Source organism: Lycium barbarum, chromosome 7, assembly GCF_019175385.1.
Source record: "Lycium barbarum isolate Lr01 chromosome 7, ASM1917538v2, whole genome shotgun sequence".
Lineage (NCBI taxonomy): Eukaryota > Viridiplantae > Streptophyta > Magnoliopsida > Solanales > Solanaceae > Lycium > Lycium barbarum.
Genome location: NC_083343.1, coordinates 103,216,421 through 103,229,642, shown reverse-complemented (window position 1 = coordinate 103,229,642; position 13,222 = coordinate 103,216,421). Strand labels below are relative to the sequence as shown.

At 34.7% G+C, this 13,222-nt stretch overlaps 1 long non-coding RNA gene across 1 annotated transcript; it reads right to left on the bottom strand.

The window, feature by feature from the left end:
- Nucleotides 1–5,073: 5,073 nt before the first annotated feature.
- LOC132602369 (uncharacterized) lies at nt 5,074–6,717 on the bottom strand. The gene is made up of 2 exons (XR_009567754.1): nt 6,180–6,717; nt 5,074–5,508 (listed from the first exon to the last, which is right to left on the bottom strand). It is a non-coding gene; the product is annotated as an uncharacterized LOC132602369 (long non-coding RNA).
- Between the last annotated feature and the right edge of the window lie 6,505 nt (nt 6,718–13,222).

Here is a 13,222-nt window from a genome sequence, read left to right as displayed (position 1 = left end):
TGGTGCAAACCGTCATGTCTGCTATGCCAAAGATTGGTTCAAAGTGTATACTCCATTTGAGGAGCCCAAAACCATCATGCTTGGTGATTCTCACACTACTCAAGTGCTTGGAAAGGGAGATGTCGAGTTGAGCTTTACCTCAGGAAGGATGTTAACATTAAAAGATATACTTTTTACTCCTTCTATGAGAAAAAATTTGATGTCTAGTTTTCTTCTTAATAAGGCAGGCTTCAAACAGATTATTGAGTCTGACCAATATGTAATAGTGAAAAAAAGGTATTTTTGTGGGAAAGGGGTATGCTTGTGATGGGATGTTCAAGTTGAATGTTGAAATGAATAACGTTACTAATTCTGTTTACATGCTTTCTTCTACTAATTTTTGGCATGCTCGTTTGTGGCATATTAAAAATCGTTATGTGGGAATCATGAGTAGTTTAGGATTAATCCCAATGATTAAAAAGGATTTTGAAAAATGTGAGGCTTGTAGTAAAGCAAAAATCACAAAAAGGCCTCATTTTAAAGTTGAAAGAAAAACTGAGTTGTTAGAGTTAATTCATACTGATATTTGTGAACTTGGAGGAATTTTAACTCGTGGAGGAAATAGATATTTTATTACTTTTATTGATGATTTTTTTAAGTATACATATTTTTTCTTGATGAAAAATAAAAGTGATGCTTTTGAAAATTTTAAAATTTATCTCCATGAAGTTGAAAATCAGTTTGGAAGAAAAATAAAAAGAATTAGAAGTGATAGAGGCCGTGAATATGAGTCTAATGAGTTTAATTCTTTTGTTAGATCATTGGGAATAATTCATGAAACTACTCCACCTTATTCTCCTGCGTCTAATGGTGTAGCGGAGAGAAAAAATAGAACTTTGGTTGAGTTAATAAATGTCATGCTTATTGAGTCTAGTGCACCTCTAAATTTTTGGGGTGAAGCTATTTTAACTGCTTGTTATGTGTTGAATCATGTGCCTCATAAAAAGATTAAATTAACACCATTTGAGTTGTGGAAAGGTCACAAGCCAAATTTGGGATATCTAAGAGTTTGGGGTTGTCTAGCTTATGTAAGGCTAATGGATCCCAAAATAAGTAAATTGGGTAAAAAAAAGTTACTACTTGTACTTTTCTTGGTTATGCTTCAAATAGTACAGCCTATAGATTTTTTAGTCTTGAAGATAATATAATAATAGAGTCAGGTGATGCTATTTTTCATGAAAATAAATTTTCATTTGACTCTAAAAATAGTGGAGGTCATAGGACTGAAGAAAATATTTTATCACTACCTAGTTCTTCTACTTCTGTTTTGAAAAATAAAGAAAATGATGTTTTTGAAATACGAAGAAGTAAAAGAGCTAGAGTGGAAAAAGATTTTGGTCCTGATTTTTATGTTTTTAATGTTGGAGGCGACCCTCTCACTTTACAAGAAGCTTTATCTTCACATAATGCTATTTTTTGGAAAGAGGCTGTAAATGATGAAATTGAATCACTTATTTTCAATAAAACTTGGAAGTTAGTTGATTTACCACCGGGTTGTAAAACAATTGGGTGTAAATGGGTCCTTAGAAAAAAGTTAAAACCGGATGGTTCTGTTGATAAATATAAGGCTAGACTAGTTGCTAAGGGTTTAAACAACTAGAAGGCCTAGAATGTTTTGATACTTTTTCTCCGGTAACTAGAATTACATCCATAAGGCTTTTAATTGCTATTGCTGCAATTTTTGATTTGCATATTCACCAAATGGATGTAAAAACTGCTTTTTTAAATGGGGACCTAAATGAGGAAATTTATATGGAACAACCCGAAGGTTTTATTGAAGCAGGCCAAGAAAGAAAATTGTGTAAACTTACTAAATCCCTATAAGGCTTGAAACAGACATCAAAGCAATGACATGAAAAATTTGATTCCTGCATGATTGAGAATGATTTTAAAACAAACGAGTGTGATAAGTGCGTTTATCATAAGTCTTGGAATAATTCACATGTTATTGTTTGCCTATATGCTGATGATTTATTGATCTTTGGCTCAAACATGAATGTTATTGGTGAAACTAAAAATATTCTTAGAAGCCATTTTGACATGAAAGATCTTGGTGAGGCAAATTTTATTCAATAAAAATTACTAAAACATGTGATGGAATTTTCCCTGACCAGTCACATTATGTTGAGAAAATTTTGGAAAAATATAACTTTCTTGATTGCAAGCATGTTGTAACTCCTTTTGATTCAAGTGTTCACTTGTTTCCTGTTCAAAGTGAAAATGATGTGATAAATCAAAAGGAATATGCTAGCTTAATTGGAAGTTTGAGATATGTGACTGATTGCACTAGGCCTGATATTGCGTGTGCAGTTGGAGTACTTAGCAGGTTTACAAGCAAGCCAGGTAATGAACACTGGCATGCCATAACGAGAGTTATGAAATATTTAGTGGGTACAAAAACTTATGGCTTATTTTATAAAAAATATTCTGCTGTACTTGAAGGCTTTTCTGATGCAGATTGGAACACTTTATCTAGTCATTCCTGTTCTACCACAGGTTATATTTTTACGTTGGCAGGTGGTGCTATTTGTTGGAAATCGAAAAAGCAAACTATTATTGCTAACTCTACCATGGATGCTGAACTAATTGCTTTAGCTTCAGCTAGTGAAGAAGAAAATTAGTTAAGAGATTTATTATTTCAAATACCTTGTTTTGAAAAACCAATTCCTCCTATTTTAATTCATTGTGATAGCACCGCTGCGATTGGTAGAGTTCAAAACAGTTATTACAACGGTAAATCCAGACCTATAAGGAGAAAACACAGTACTGTGAGATCATATTTGACAAGTGGTACCATTAATGTTGATTATGTCAAATCTTGTGATAATTTTGCAGATCCACTAACCAAGGCCTTGGCAAGAGAAAGGGTCTGGAGCACATCGAGGGGGATGGGATTGAAGCCCATAAATTCATGAGTCGTATATGAGGAAACCCAACCTGGAGACTAGAGATCCTATAACCAGGTTCAATGGGAAAACGAATCATATGATGACTTATTGAGAAAAATACACTATTTTATTTATTCCCTCCCTATGGTGTGAGTGCATTATTCTGTAACAGTCTGTGAAAGTTGATTTTATAAACTCTTAATGAAATTCTGTAACCCGTATGAGTGAGATGTTAAGTTACAGAAGCATCCTTGACAGATTTCACCTATGTGAGTGTGGAAGTAGGCCGCTTCCTATGAGAATTGGGCTCGTTCTCAAAAGCACTCATGAAACCAGGATAGCACAAGGCCGTAATGTGCTAGCTATGAAAGCTCATGTCAACACCTTGATTATTATGTGTAAGCAATAATTCTTTATTTCCCTGAAGCAGTTATAGTTCAAGTCTGAGACCACTACGGCTCTGGAGTAAAGATTATTGTTTTACTAAGTGGAGGTTCAATGCAGAACACACCTTCATTATGCATAAGAGTCTCTCTTCAACTAGTAGACTCTCTTATATTAATATTAAAATGAGTGGGGGATTGAAGGACATTTAGAACATTTTAATATTATTAAAGTGTGTCATTTGCTTCCTTGTCCACTATGCTGCATTTACCATTCACGTTAGGAGCATTATTTCCCTAATTACTCATTTGAGTAAATGGATGAATGTGGACAGAATTTCCTTTGAAATTTACATAACAACTGTTCATTACTCCTGCACTTTGATGACTCATAATAGTCACTTTATTTCCTTTGACCATGTCATTCACGTTGGTGGTAGTAAGTGGCCATAAACTTTCTGTTAAATTCGTGTAACCACTAATCCTTTACTCACCCTCATTCTTCCTCTTTATGTGTGTAACTTATGTAACCTCTAAATAATAATTCTTCAATTTATCTACCTACTTTACTACCCTATTCATATCAAATTAATTCAAGGATGATTTTTCTAGCTATAAATAGTTAGTCATCCTTAACTTGTGGAGTGTAGAGAAAAATATATACTTTGGAGAGTTCTTGAAAAGTGAGGAAACTAAAAGAGAGATTATTAGTTGAAGAAAGGTTCTTTTTTGGTGGAGCTTTGGACTCAACATCTTGTCCAGAGTTTGTTGAGTTGTACGACGTGATCAGGCTGTTGTATCCTGAAAGGGACAAGTCAGAAAGATTACTGCTCGACTTGAATCTCCTTAAAGAGAGCGAGATATCCGCGCCTCAGCCGAAGATATTTTTATTTCTTCATTTTATTTTTCAATTATAATTTTAATTTCATTGTATTATCACCAACAAATATATCTAACTTTCTTTCTCTTTTCCTTTCTCTCTTCAGTTGGTCACCATTTCCGCCCTTGTCTCTCATACGCTCTTCAGTCATTGCACCATATCAAGTTTCTCTCCGGTTGTTGCTCGATCTCAAGTTTCGCTCCAAACGTTGCTCGATACAGACTTTGCCATCTTTAGATATTTTATCGATAAACTTGTAGTTTGCTTGCAACCATTGCTTTTAAAAGATCCACTGTCTCTTGAATTGAGAAAGTTCTTATTTTTTTAAAGCTCCATTATTGACAAATTCATTTTGGATAATATTTTTTTCGGATTTTATGAATGGATTTGCTGGGTTGTGTTATGTTTGTTGTTCCTTGTTGTGTCGACCCATTTGTTCAATTTCTAGACTTGTCATCGATTATTATATTTTTATATCGTTTCTATTCAGCGACACTCTATTGCTTGTGTATAGATCACAAAAATGATAAGAAGTATAGGAGGAAAGTCTTTAAAGATAATGACCCACCATGCGACTCTGTGGAAGAAAATTATGAGAGAAGGATTTAGGCTCGACCACAATGCCATCACCATTACCGTCATCAACGCCTTCACCCAACGTTCTCCTCCTGAGAAATCACATGGAGTGCCTCTTCACGGGGGGTTGGAGAATACAGTTAGCGGATGGAAATGCAAATTCACGGGATTGCACATTTTCAACGTGTAATCCTTGAAAGGCTTGGGGAAGAGCTTGATGATCTGATCACCCCTCCCCCTAACCAGGGGCGGAACCAGAACATTTGACAAGAGGGTTCAAGAAAATTAAAAAATAAACACGCGAAGAAATCAAAACAAACACAATTCTCTATTGAAAGTGCAAGTATATTACTACAACTGTACACGACGAGGTTTCATTCCTTGAAATGTTTTTATAATAACATCATTAGAGATCCTATTAAACACATCTTTTTCTACATAAGGCACCAAGCAACCACTAAAATAACTCTTATTCATTTGTTTTAGGATACTCTTTAAGCCGAGGTTGACAAGGACCTCTCCTAAGGTATTCTCTTCGAATGACATCACGATGATTTGGATGAAAGTCCAAGATTTGAGTTCTTTCACCCGGATCATGCTTTAAAGAACTCAAATCAAATTCCTGAGAAGAAAGCAATGGTACTTCTGAGTGGTTGACATTTTCTTCTAGATTAGGTTGATCATGAGAGTCCAAACTTGATTTTGGAACTTTGGTAAAATAATTCTTCACTGACTTTTGAGACTGAATTATAATAAAAAAATTAGTTAGAATTAAAGGCACAATGTCAATCTTAAAAGCCAATAAAATAAAGCCTATTAAAGGACATCTACTGTGAGAATAAAAACTCAATCTTGTATATATCAATACAGCAAAAAATAATCAGTAACCTTAAGCATATCCCATATTATAATATAGGATCATAACCTACTTTAACACTGATTTATGAGTATAAACATCAAAAGTTATCGAATCAAAGACTAAAGCCAGAGGAAAACTGGATGAACTATGTTCCTAGTGGTTCACTTGTTCAAAGTTTTGAGGAAAAATATTTGCTTAGGCTATAGATGATCCTATATTTAGAAAAACTCTACCAAATGTCTCAATAAGCAAGAAAACAACTTAACCACAAATTCACAATCCAGATTCCAGCACACATAAAAGGGAATTGATTACTAAATAAAAATCTACACTCTGATTCTTTTATTAGCTAAAAATAAATATCTGGAAGACCAATTTTGCAAACAAACAACATTTAAGAATTAAAACAATCAAGGCTTGGGGTTCATGGATGGAAAATGGGTCAGCTACCCATTTCACAAAATGGGTTGATTAACAACTAACAAGAAACAATAATGGGTTTATTGTGATTTTGAGTATGGTAAAAAAAAAAAGAGAAAAAAAAAAAGAAAAACCTTGGAATTGGAAGCCATGGGCGAAGGCAGCAACACAATTGAGCTGACAAAGAAGTGAAGAACAATGTTAACACTTTTGAAATTAGGGATTCTTTTTATCCCCAATGGCTAACGTTTCTAGTTGTTTTTGCTGAACTTCATTTGGGTTGGATTTGTTCCAGCTATTCTTTTGCTTTTGTCTTGGTTTTTACTTTTGTTGACTATTATATTTTAATAATATCCCTCCACTAAGTTTCCTTAGTGGTTGCTTTAAAAAAAAAAAATAGAGTCCAGCAAACGACGTCGTTTTTGTTAATCTTTTTTTTTTTTTAAAGGGACTGGATGAAAAATGTTAAAAAATGTGTCATTGCCGAGAATCGAACCCGCGACCGCGAGCTCAATCACAGGCGCCTCATCCACTGATCCGGAATCTCCATTTGTTAAGGGGATGCAAAAATAATATTTATACATGAATAAAAAAATTCACCATATATATTTAGTGCAATTTTCCGACGAAGGGGGTTCGGTTGCCACCCCTCGCACCCCTGTAGCTCCGCCCCTGCCCCTAACCCTTAATAGACTGGTTTTTATGCAGTTTTTTGAAGAATTTTTATTTATGAAAGTAATGGAAGCTTTTGGGCTTTCATAGATGAAAGTCTTTTTCATGTTTTGCTATATATGAATGAAGAAGTTTCCTTTCTATTACTTTCAGTTGTCTTTACTTCTTGTCAAAAACACCATGCATTACAAATGACTCGCTGAAATATAGACTCAAATATTTTAAAATAAACCAGAGAAATGATAAGTTATGGATCAAAATAAAAGCCTAAGGATCTATAATAAGTCAAAGCAAATAAAGACGACTGATGGAAAATAGAAGCCTAATGAACTATTGAAAACACCAAACCCCAAAACCTCAAAACCAATATACACAAGTCTAATGGACTATGAATAAGTATACCATAAATCGGCTCATATTAATTGTCAATAGATATGGTTTTTTGCTCAACTACACCGCTTTCAATAATCGATCACTTGATATATATCGACCACTCTTTGGCTAAATACGCAACAAACTAATTAGTTTAATTAAAATAAAGGACTTAACACTATTTAAACATGATAATAATACGATATTACATCATATGATAGTCCCCATCAATTGGTGACATGATTCAATAAGTTTGAGAACAAGGAATGGTTGTACAAAGCACTTTCTTAGAACAGGGTTGTGCTTTGATAACCATTACTTGTTCTTAAACTCATTGGATCATATTGATGAGTCCTCACATAATAATGCCTGAGAAATTTGTAATCCTTAACATAATAACATGTGGCAAATTACTTGATTATCATATAAGCAACGGTGCTCAGAGCACCACCTTAAAACAAGGATGTACTTTGAGAACCATTACTTATTCTCAAACTCATTGAATCATGTGCTATGAGAACCATTACTTGTTCTCAAGTTCTTTGGATCATGTGACCAATTGATGAGGGCTCTCATATTATATAATAAAATATTATTTTCATGTTTAAAAAGTGTGTCCCTTTTTATAAATTAATTAATTATTTATCACTTTTTAACCAAATAGTAGTTCTTTGAGGACCATTACTTGCTCTCAAACTCATTAGATCATGTGTCCAATTGATGGGGGTTCTCATATGATATAATAAAGGATTAATTTCATGTTTAAATAGTGCTAAGTCCCTTATTATAATTTAATTAATTAATTAATTATTGTTTTTAGCCAAATGTAATGCTTTGAGGACCATTACTTGTTCTCAAACTCATTAGATCATGTGTCCAATTGATGGAGGCTCTCATGTGATATAATAAATGATTAGTTTCATCTTTAAATAGTGTTATGCCCCTTTATTAATTAATTTATTACTCTTTTTAGCCAAATGTAGTGCTTTGAGTTTCATTATTTGTTCTCAAACTCATTAGATCATGTGACCAATTGATGGGGGCTCTTATACAATATAGTAAAGGGTTAGTTTCATGTTTGAATAGTGTTAAGTCCCTAATTGTAATTTAATTAATTAAATAATTAATTACTTTTTTAGCCAAAAAGTAGCCTAGCCTATATACCAAGTGGTCAATTATTGACAAATTATTAGTTCAATAAAAAATATATTTGTTGACAATTGACACGGGCCACTTTATGATATACTTGTCCATCATCCATCATCAACATTGAGGGTGATCTATGATCGTTAGTGAATTGTTTAAGCCTTTACAACAATGGAGAAACTAATTGGAGATGAAGATAATTGAATTGAATATAGACTGAGTGCTAGGGATAAAAATGGTTGAACTGGGAAGCTTTCCGTCGTTGAGGAGTGGTTATTTGATGAAAAACCTGAAATTTGTGCCGGAAAAGGGATCCGAAGAGGAGAAAAGTGAGAGCTTTTAGAGTGGAAAATTGATTTATATTTCTAATTTGGGCTTTTTAAAAAAATAAATAAATTTGGGGATGGGGACTATTTTGTATTTGTCATGACTTTGGGCTGGGGTGTAAGTATTTCAAGACTTCGAGGATGAGGACTATTTTGTATTTTTCCTGACTTTGGGGCTACGATTGAAGGTTTTTAAATTAAGTTTGTTGATGTCACAAAAGAAAGGTATTTCGTCAATTTTCAAGACTCATGATGTAATTTCTCAATTGAAGACTTAAAAAGATCTTTTAGCCCAGAGAACTGACTTACTTTCATTTCTAAAGGAATACTAGAGGCCATCTCTTTCATCAATAGGATTTGATGAAAAGACAAAAAAAAAAAAAAAAACATCTGATTTTCATGTGTTAATGCAGCGCAAGGTTATTTTGGTGAACTCAAAAGTGGGTAAAATGATGACACCTCTCTCTCTATATATATATGACCTATATATACAATATTTTTATCGATGGATGTTCTAACTTATCACGTTTCACCTATTATAGCTTCTCCCTTGCTTTCACATGCTATCTTTTAGATTCCCATATTTAAATTGCACTAGTATTACTTGTTAATTGACATACCAAATTGATGCATGGATCTAGTTATGCAATGTGATGTTTTATGCAAAGATATATATATGCATGAAAAAATTAGTTTAATCCGGAAGGCATTATGATACACACTATTTATATCATTCGCAAGGCGGGCCGAAGGATAAAGCGGCTAAAGCCACTGCTTTAGGCTCCCTATGTATTGACTCGTCCCCAACTTTTTATTTCCTTATTATTTTGGGGAATATTTTTATAAATAGCACTATTTATGTCTTTAGGGACAAATTATAGCAATATTATTGAGTTTTCAAAATATAACAATTTTTTTCCAAAACATATCATGTATACACACAAACACTAGTTGACATACATGCATATAGTCATGCATACGTATATGCATAAAATAAAATTTTGCCGTAAAAGAAAATTAGGTGTTTTTTGTGCTCCTTTCGTCCCAATTTATGTGATATAGTTTGACTAGGCACGAAGTTTAAAAAAGAAAGGAAGACTTTTGTTAGTTGTGGTTATGCAAGGCAAGTTTGGGAGAGAGTACTACAATGGCAACAGAGACAGGTGTCACGACCCAATTTAGAGTCGCACGGGCACCTACCCTTCCTACCTCGGTAGGCGAACCCTCAATCAAATTAACACACTATCCAAGTAAAGAACAGATTCATTTTAACCAATAAGTATATAATTAACAGCGGAAATCAATTTATTCAATTAACCAAATTTGCAGAAGTGATTACAACAGTTTAAATGAATACAAAGGCTCATTCGATTCCCACGACATGGTCTAGACTAGTACAAGAGCGACAAGTGATCTAGATTACAACAAAACTCTAAGACCCAACCTCCATCCCGGAATGAAGTGGGAAGAGGCCTTCAAGATAGGCACCGCGCATTTTCGACATGACACAATCCACCACTTGAAGCACTCTACACCCCAAAAAGGGTGTAGCAAGAGTAGTATCAATACAATCAACACGTACTGAGTAAGTATTAAGGCCGACAATGATTAGAAGCACATGTCAGTAAAAGAATCCACAAACAACATGATAAGTAACTAGATTAGCAGCACACATTTTCTAACGTTCGCCATAACACTAGCAATCCTTATATCTCTTAGCTTTTCCCAAGACCACTAGACAATTCTACTCTGGCTTCATAATCAATTATTATTACGCTATTCCATCTTAGTAGAGAAGTCAACTAGCCATTCTAATAATCCTTAATCACCTAATCTTAATTTACCCAACATACACAACTGGAATAAAGAACAGTCAACAAAGGTAGTTGAAGATCATGGCCTATGGTTTTTCAAGTAACCCTCATCAGGTCAAATCTCAACACATCCAATCCGAAACAACAACCCAATAAATCATCGATCATCACAAATAAGCCATAATGCAATGCAATGCCATGATATAAGAATGCAATGCAATGCAATGTTGTGTACACATATACTCCGGACAGAAGTATCGACGTCCTGATAGCACAACCCATGGGGGACCCGCGAAGTCCATGTACTCACTCATCCACTTTTTCGGGACAATCATCGAACATCGAACTCTCACATCACACAATTCACGATTTCGGGAGAACCATCGGACATCGGACATCGGACTACTCACATCACTCACACACAATCCACGATTCCGGGATAGCTATCGAATATCGGACTAGTCACATCACTCTCATGCAAACTGAGCTCAGCTCATCATAGTGTTTTATCAAGTATAAACAATGTATCAACAATATATCATGAGAGATGTGAATGTGTGCGATGTATGATTTAACATGAATAATCAAATCAATATCACAAGTACCAAGCACGGGTACACCAACAATATCATGAAATCTTACGCAAGTCATATAGAATACTATCCTTAAGATCAAATGCCAACAAGTGAGTCACCACAATATCATGAACAAGATATCTCAATAGTCTCTAATATCCACTATCACTATGCGGCATCAAGCCCATAATAATAGGACAATCAATCACAACACAATATTACCACTTTCCCTTTTACTGCCTATCAATCATTACTATATGATAATTTCACCTTCTACTTACATGACACCACTACTACCAATCTAGAATTAATTCCCAATCGTTGGTACATTTTATCCGCCCAATATAAATTAGGTTCACTATAATAGCATAGCACAATCTAGGCTCATCTTACAGAAATTTCTCATCCAAACCATAGAAAAATATGAATCAACCACTCCTTCCAAGTCACATAGAAACCACCGATACTCAAGGAAACCAATTCAAGCATCCTAAGGAATCTACAGGCCACAAGCCCGAACACACAAATCGAACGACAATATTATTCTATGAATCCATCCCAAAAACTTCAACTCCTACACATGCATTCTCCGTTTCTTCTAATACATGAATATGGAAAACTAACCAGAGTCTACCAAAAGGAAAACCGTAACCTACCTCAAAGCTGAGCGGGTGTCACAAGCATCCGTTGATTCTTCAATTCATTCACCATGTCGTAATCTGCATGAAGGAACTCGATACCATTATGAGATCCAAAATAGGAATCACCTTTAGAACTCTAAAAGACTTCGAATCGATAAGGTTAATTTGGAACTTATCCTACCTCTAGATTTTCATTCATAACAATGCTAGGTGATTTATTAACTTCTCTTCATGAATAAGGTCAACTATTTTAAGCCATTAGCTAGGTAAAGTTACTATTTTTAATCTATCTTTGAGAAATCCTTTTTCAAGATTCATGAAAGAGACCCATTTATAAACTAGTAAGGAAATGAGAAACTAAGTTGGTAACCATTCTAGAGTGATGAACAAGAGGGAATAATTCAATGAAATCCATATTAGGAGCAACTACCCAATCATATTTTTAAGTCTAGGAAATTGTGATACCTATTTTTGTGGTTTCTAGAGGAGGGACTTTTAATAAGAATCACTAATGTGAAGAATGAATAGGTGAAGTTAAAAGTATTACCTTTCCCAAAGAGATATCATTTTTGGCTCCATGAATGCTCCAAGGGCGGCTAGACTCTTTAGGGTTTTGGAAAATGAGGTCAAATCCCGAAATGACACTTAAATAGGGAATTTTTACTGCGCGTCACCGCTGTAACAGTCGACCTGCTGCTTCAGCAGCAGCGCTTTAGCTTTCGCCATGCCGCTGCAGCGGCCTGAAGCTACAACCCCATCTGCGCTTCAGCGGGGTCATAATCACTGGAGCGTGACAGCTGTAGCGGTCCACCCAGCGCTGGGGCGGTCTGACTGGGTCCCCGACCCGGATTTCGATGTTTTGATTCCTTCTCGTACAATGGGTCTCGCTAGACTAGATGTCCGTCGGAAGTACTTAGCGAACGGAAAGGTCCAGAATGTCACGATTGTGAATATATTGAAATTTTTACAGTAACGACTAAAGGGTTCGTTACAACAGGAAAACCAGACCAGTGATTGGGACCAGCATATCAGAAGCATCATATGCAATAGTAAAGGGAAATCTCAGTGTGCAACTATTTTTAGGATGGCTTATGCAGAATTTATATATGTTGTGTGGACAAAGAGAAATCAGAGAATCTTCGAAAAAAAAGGGGAGAACGTGGGATACTATAGCTAGAGAAATAGTGTATCATTGTAATGTGAGAGCATCTAAAAGTTGTATGCAGGTTGTTCATCAAATGCTTTACTAGTTAGCATAGTCTTAGATTGAGTTGGGGGAGGTTATTCAGGTGTAGCAGGCTGAGTTTTGGCTTTGCTGCAAGTTTTGTAATTATCTACTGGTGATTAATGCAATAAACAGTTAGTTACCCAAAAAAAAATGAAGACTTTTGGAACTTGTGGTCTAAATCAAGTCATAAATATTTGTGTGACTGTAAATCATTTCATTAAGGGTAAACAGGAAAGTTTTAAGTTAAATTAATTCTTAATATAGAAATATATCATTATTTTTGGTACAGACTAAAAAGAAAAGTGTATCACATAAATTGGGACAGAGTGAACAATAATTTAAAGGAGAAAAGGTCATATTTTCCCCTTTACTATTGAAAAAGGTTTAATATTGTCGCCTGTGA